Here is an 8197-nt window from a genome sequence, read left to right as displayed (position 1 = left end):
AGTTCAACATGCTATTTGAGGTTTGGTCCCTCGAAGTACCAATTCCTTATAGTTCCATTTAGTTGGGCCTTGACAATCTCTGGATCTAGCCTCTCAATCTCAGTGTGGGTTTTCTCTTCCATCGATTACTATTGTGGTTTTTTCTGATATGGACGGACGCACAAGATTTTTGAGTTTTTGAAAGTAGACTAGGGTTCTCTCCACTAACCGACAAGAGATGTTTGAAAGGCCAGCGGTAATTTCTATCAAAGGTTGTGATCGAAACGTCAGACAAGAGAGAAATGACAGTGGGGGCACAATATTGTAATGGCTAGGCTTTCGAGGGGAGGGAGGAAGAGATAGAAAGAGAGAGTAATCAAATTTTCAATAAAAATGAGTACCGGCTTTAAAATCCAGTACCTAAGTGTCATACCTGTACCTGGCCCGGATAAATCCTGGTTGGGTGATGCAGCCCATAATTTCATTGGCAAGTATTTAATAAATCTCATTTGGTCAAGTTTTAAGTCTAAAATAAACCCAACTCATCCAATAAATAGTTATGAGCCTTTTACATAATACCTTGAGCTCGTTGCTTGAGAAAATATGCCTTTTGCTCAAGAAAATTTAAATGGGTTTAAACAACTCGTTGGGCCCAATAAGATCAAGTCATTCAAAATAATTATATGGGCTCATGGTTTATCAAATATTATCAACCACCTCAATTGGGCTACAAATGAAATATTGATCATTTGATACAATCATATCATTGACTACACACGACTGCCTTAAAATAATCTCTTGAGCCTATGGATCAAAATTTTTTTTAGCCAATTTCAATAAATTTATAGTTTGTAGGCCATATAGCTTGTTAGAAAAAGTTGGGCTTCATATAAAATTTGTGTGCCCAAGGCCCAATTATAGACTATTATGATCTCCAAAAGTTGAGAAGTAGAATTTTTTTTTTTGTTAGAAGATGACGATATCCCAATTTTATTGATTGTCCTCACTTGTGGCAGAGGAAAACCGTGATTACAATCCGACTCCTAGGGGATACATATAATTAAAATCAAAACCCAGGCATTAAAAAACCTTTATAACCAAATCATCCAAATACAGTTATAGAAGAGAGACAAATAACCAAAAATTAAACAACCTATGTCAACCTGCAAGGAAAAACAAAACAACAAAAATGAGATTAATCAAACCAAAATAAAACTTACCAGGCATCAAAGTAGCATGTTAGGAAGATAGTAGCTGTTTGAACGTGGTAATAAATTGAACAACAGAAGTACTCCCCTCAGCGTGTTGAAATTTTTAACTGAGAATTCAAAGGATACAAGTTGAAGACATTAAGTATAAAGGCATGGCAATAAATATATATTCATAGTATATGCTAACATAGCATATATATATGTGTGTGTGTATATATAAATGTGTGTGTGTGTGTGTGGTAGTATATATATTCAACTATATGTGGTTAAGGATAATCTATGAATACGAATATAAAATAAAGGGGTAGGACTTTTACCTTAAGATAAACTTTACAAAGTGAGCATACATAGAGCTTGTGCCATGTCTAGAGCTAATGTCATTCGAGCATTGGAAGTAAGACGCTTCATTATATACTATATGTTTAGCACTTTAATGAAACACACTCCCCAAAATCCTCTAATGAATCTGAGAGTTACAGCAACATAAAATCCTTTAGTTATAAATCCATCATCATCTGCCTGAACATTCTTATTCTTGTGGCCCCTAGTGCTCACGTAGACTGGATGGATCTTCTAGGCATTCTTTTGGAAGTGGAGAGCCACATAGTTTAGGATTTCCCAAAAACATAGAAGCATCGAGGCTCTGTATTTGAGTTCCTGTTGGGATTTTGCAGGATAAGTTGTTGATGGCCAAGTCCAATTGACTAAGAAAACTTATGTTAGAAATGCTCATTGGGATTTCACCACAAAGTTGGTTTCTAGATAAATCAAGAGACTGCAAATTTCTCAATAGACTGATCTTCCTAATGATTAACCCAGTTAAATTGTTTCTTGATAAATTCAACACAATTAACTCTGTAAGACTACAAATTCCTTCTGGAATTTCTCCATGTAGCTTGTTACTAGAAAGATCAATCATCTTCACAAGCCCCAAGAAATTTTTGAACACAAACTCCCTTCCTTTCCATACCAATGATGCATGGTCCTTATAAGTTGTGCGTTTGGTATAAAGCAGATATGACACTTTGATTTATAGACAGAGACATTGCAGTCAAATTGTAGACACTCCGGAATAGTTCCCTCGATCTTATTCAAAGATAGATCCAAAATTTGAATATGTGATAGATGACATAGGTTTAAAGGCAAATGTCCATAAAGCTGATTAGATTATAAGCTAAGAATAACCAAATTAGGTAGACTATCACCTATCCATGCAAGTACCATTCCTGAAAGACTATTTGTTCCCAAGTAGATGGTTTTCAACTCACTGCAATTCCGAAGGGACATCGGCATCTTTCCGAAAAATCTATTGTGGCTTAAATGTAAAACATGAATCGAGGTTAGGGAGCCCATTGAGCTAGGTATTTTCCCGTAGAAATTGTTGTTGGCCAAATTAATAACAATCAAGTCTTGAAAATACATCCAGCAATCTGGAAGCTCTCCCGACAATGTATTGTTTGAGAGGTCTATAACATCCAATAGCGTTGGAGTGTTGATTTCACATAGAAAGGAAATTGTCCCAAAAAAGTACTTATTGTTTGATAGGTCTAGTAACATCACATTTGATGGAAAATGTGGTATTGAACCATAAAAAAGGTTTGAGCTCAAATCTATAAAAGCGAAATCACCAAATCTGGAAGATGAAAAGTCTGGCAAGTTCCCATGCAACTTGTTGTTAGACATACATAATAACCTAGGAATGAAGTCCCATAGCCAAGTAGGGACAATGTCAAAAATTCCAGCATTAGAAATATCAAGTATACGATAATTCTTTTGACTTTGAAGCCACTTTGGGAAAGCAAATCCCATTCTTCAATAGCTCAAATCAATAATATCCAGTTGGAATGGGGGGACCCAGTCGTAGCTGAAGCTCAAAACTAAAGAGTTATGTCTAAAATATAAATCTTTCAGTTTGAAGAGATTTTAAAAATGGGCTTCAGAGATCACCCATGCAAGAGAATTATTAGCAACATCCAAGATCTCTAGATTGGATAAGTTACCAATACTCTCTGGTAATAGCCCTGTGAAATAATTCTCATATAATCCTAAAACCTTGAGATTGAATAAGTTACCAATACTCTTCGGCAATGAACCCGTGAAATGATTCAGATGTAATCCTAACACTTTGAGATTAGATAAATTACCAATGATCTCCGGCAATGGCCCCGTGAATCTATTGCTTTTTACTTGAAAATTCCTTGCAGAACCCACCAAGCAACCTGACACATTACTCATAAATTTGTAAATATTTCCATTGAGATTGTTATTGGAAAGGAACAATGAATTCAAGGTGCATAAATTCCAAAAAGATTTTGGAATGCTGCCAACAAGTTGATTTCCACTGAGATCTAGTCTTCGAAGACAATTTATGCTACCAAAAGCATCTGGAATGGAGCATTGTAGCTCGTTATAACTGAGATCAAGATCAACGAGGCTTGCAGTTGAGTTGAACAACCAATGAAATACGAAGCAGTTGAGATAATTGGTAGAGAGATCTAGAAATAGAAGTTGTGATGAGGAATTAGTATTGGCAAGCATTTGAGGTGCCATTGTGGAGAGACCGCAATCACTTAGACTCAAGTCTATCAAAGAAGGGAGCATGTTAACTTGATTGGGCCAATTGAATACTTGGCTGAGGTTGACACTACTCATGTCCAAGTGTGTTAAAGATGAGAGATGAGTTAGCCAATCAAGATTATGTGCCTCAGTTAGATCATTCCAGCTGAGATCCAGAGAAATCAATCTCGATAGATTTCCTAATTGTCGTGGAATGATTCCGACTATATTGCTGTGAATGATGTAGATATTGTAATTTAGTGAGTGACCCAACAAAATTTGGGAAGGGTTTCCTGGAAAAGCTATTGAGACTTAGGTCCAGATAAGTCAAATGTCGCAATGCAAGTAATGATGAGCTCATCTCATCTTGTAGAACTTTACGTATTGGTTCAGCTGACCAATCTGCCTGGAGATCAAGCGTAACAACAGGACCTGTTCAGTAGCTACACTTAATTCCTTCTCACTTGCAACAATCTTCATCATGGTCCCAAAAAGACAGCCAATGGAAACGATCTACAAGGTTTTGTTTGAATTGGAGGAGTGCTTGTCGTTCTTCCTCTATGCATCTAACTTCATAATCACGCAAATCGAAACTAAATCCAAGTTTTGTTGCATTACATGATAACAATCCAAGTAGAAGCAGAAGTTAGAGATAACAAGCTCTCATTTTTTTACTCTCTATTTGGAACACTGATAAGAGATATTGAACATCCAAGATCTCTTGATGTTTCATCCAACTACTTTTTGTATTCAAAGTTTGACTAGAAGCTTGGATCGTATGTTATTTTTTGTGGTGACTGGTGAGAGCTTATAAATTTGTATTAGTATTAGTCACTGAATTTCTTTTCCATTTCTAATGCCTATATAATGAGATCTTCTTTAGGTCCCGTTTGAATAGTGAGATGAGATGATTTTAGATAAAAGTTAAAAGTTGAATAAAATATTGTTAGAATATTATTTTTTAATATTATTATTATTTTGAAATTTGAAAAAGTTGAATTGTTTATTGTATTTTATGTGAAAATTTTAAAAAAATTGTAATGATAAGATGAGATGAGATAAAATCACTTCTGTATCCAAACGGTTTGAAAATAGTTTAAACTGTTAATACCTAAATTTCGTATTCTAACACACTCAACCAATTAGAAGTTCATGCAAAGTGGACGTTTTACTTAATTAAAACACAAAGCATGTATCATTCAAATAAAATTTAAAAACGAAAGTGTACTAGTTGTTAAAATAAAATAAAATAAAACCCATAAAGTTTTTAAGATATTGAAAATAGTTTAAACATAAATAACTTTACATTAAAAGGAAAGAAAAAGAAGAGAGAGAGAAATCTCCCAAACTTATCTCATCTCTCCTTGCTAAAATTTATAACTAATGAATGTGTTCCCTTCTTGTTTGTAGGTCAAAAATTATTTAGAGGAAAGTGATAGTTTTATAAAAATCATCGCATATGGTCCTTACGCGTCACTCTTTCCGATAACTCTTCTCGACACACGCACTATATCACTAGACTCGCCACTACTAGACCTTTTAGATATAACATTTGTGGTTAAAAAAAGACAAATGTGTTGCATTCACGGGCCATCATAGATTCCAAAGTCTACCGGAGTTGGTCCAAATTGTAATTCGTTCTTTTTCGTATCTATCTCACTACTTTCCCTTTTTATTTCCTTATTGTTAGTTAAAAAAAAAAAAAAAAAAGAGTTTATCTCTCGGATGTTTGTCTGTAGAGGTTGAGTTCTATTTTTTTATGAAATGTGAGGTTGAGTCTCTGTTTAGGTTGACAATGTTGTTTCTTAGACGTTTGTCTGTAGAAAGTATCAGAGATAGTGAAGACCAGACCAAGTCACAAAAGAAAATAGTATATTGGTAGAACTCTAAATGTATTATTTTGGTTTATGATGTCATTTTTTATATGGGAACATCTCAGAATGTATCAAGTCATGGATGCAAGTTTCTTTGATGAATGAATGATGAAAGTTACCCTTAAAAAAAAAGTATAACAATGCATTCTCAAATATTATGAGATGTTTTTAGATATTTATTTTCAAACATCACTTAAAATAAAATACTTTTGAATTATAAATTATAAATTTTTCATTTAATCATTCCCTAATTATTACATCTTTTTCAAACTTCTAAACAAAATACAAAAATAAATACAACTTTATCATGTTTCAAAATAAAAATTATATTTAACTTTATAATATCGTTACTTAACTTTTTCTCTCTATTTTTTTTAAATTTAATAAAATACCTTAATCCAAATTATTTTACTACTATTTAAAAATGATTTAATTATTATTTATAAATATTTTAAAATATATTAAATCTAGACATGCATGCACTTGCTCGAATGACAATCAATAGAAAAGAAAGAAAAACAATAACACCTTTTGGTCAATCGAGTCAGATTGCGTTTAATTGAGAAATTTTACTTGAAAATTATTGTGGGACCCTTCTTGAAGATGACAAGAAGAGAGTTTCAATGGATGCCCTCAGAAAACAAGTATAAAAGAAACCACATCTTAATTTATGGATAGATCTTAAAAAACTGAATGCAACAGAATTGTGAAAACGAATGCTTTTGAATTTGTTTACTTAAATGCTAGTCTCTAATTCCCATGCAGCAATACGTAAAAAGAGTGCTGCTACACCGAGGGGTAGCCCGAGACATTATCCCGAAAAGGCCATTTCCCCGTTCTTCTTTTTTTCTCATACATTTTTTTTTTTTATATCCTTAAATATTTTTTTAAAAAAATAAAATTTACAATATTATTAAAAAACACTTCTTTAATTATTAAGTAAAAAATCATTATTGAAAAAAATGTCTTAGGACCACCTCTCGGTGGCCCAAGAATTTTCTATGTAAAAATTCCTTTGTAATTAGTAGGAGTGTAATCGGTCTGGTTTTGGACATATTTTATAACCGAATCGGTATATACCGGTGTTGAGATTTGAAAAACCGATACCGCTCCGACCCCTAAATCGGTACTTCTAATTTTACCGATTTCGATCTAATTTGTTCGGTATATTATAAAGTAAATATAATATAGTATATATAATATAGTATATTATAATGTATATTATAATTGTATTATAAACTATAATAATATATTATAATTATAACTATAGTAATATATTATAATATATAATATAGTGATATATTATAGTACATTATAATATATAGTGATATAGTATTAATATAACTACTAATACAATAGACTATAATGATAATATATAGTTATTTATATAAGATTTTAAAATTTAATATTATATTAATTATTAATTTATCATATAATACAAAATTATATATAATATAAAAAATATTTTATACAATATAAAAAATTAAAATATATATATAAAAATCGGTCCGCCGATATTAAAAAAAAAAAAACCAGAACCGGATCGATTTCGACCGTATTTTAGAAAAATTGACTCAATACCAAATCAAATCTATCGATTCGATCTGGTCCGGTTCAGTCTGATCCAGTTTACCAGCTCACATTTTTTTTTTTTTTCACCTAGTAATTAGACGTCGTTGATGAGGAGCATAAACGGACAAAAAGTTAAGGGATCAGATTTTCGCTCTTGATTGACCAAGGTCTACTCGAATTTAACTGAATTGACCAAGTCAGTTATTTGCGTGTAACGCGGTAAGGTGCTCATTTATTTGGAATAAATAGTAGGGGGAAACTTTCCGATTATTAATGTCAATTTCAAACTTTTATATACAAACGTTTTGTGTTTTTGGATATAATTTTATTTTGAATATATATATTTTTTTACTTATATGTTATGTTTCACTTATTTGTTAATTATTTAATGTTACAGCATAAGATGTTTAGATGAGAAATGATGATCAATTTATTTTTCTATATATAATATTATACATTTCGGCTTTTCAAAAATTTAGAAAAAAATCTTGGAATTTTAAATTTAAGAAAATTCAAAGTTTCTATTACATTTCGGATTATATTATAAAAAGAACCTAAATGTATATTTTATTATATTTTTCTAGAAAAGTAACGTTTTTAAAATGAGTAATCCCATCATCATATTATCTATCTAGACTACCTAAATCTTATGACTCTTCTGGACTCCAATGTCATCAAGAACTTTATAAAGATCACCCAAACACTCTGAAACAAGTTTGAAAGACGTATAAGGAATAAATTCTGAAACACAAACTCTCTTCCTTATGATTCTCGAAGGACAAAAACAAGTTTTGCACAACCGAGTTGGTGGGCTTGGTTTAACATAAGCCAAATTAATCGAGAAACATGCATCAACAAAAAGTATTATTAATCGATCGGTTTCAAACTACTTCTTATGTATTAATCAACACATTATGTCTTGCAAGAAATAACCTGTCCTTGTTCTTTTTTTTTTTTTTTTTCATAAGAATATGCCAACATATTATTTATATAATAAATACTTTT

The sequence above is a fragment of the Juglans microcarpa x Juglans regia genome, chromosome 7S (assembly GCF_004785595.1).
Source record: "Juglans microcarpa x Juglans regia isolate MS1-56 chromosome 7S, Jm3101_v1.0, whole genome shotgun sequence".
NCBI lineage: Eukaryota > Viridiplantae > Streptophyta > Magnoliopsida > Fagales > Juglandaceae > Juglans > Juglans microcarpa x Juglans regia.
This window is presented reverse-complemented; position numbering follows the sequence as displayed.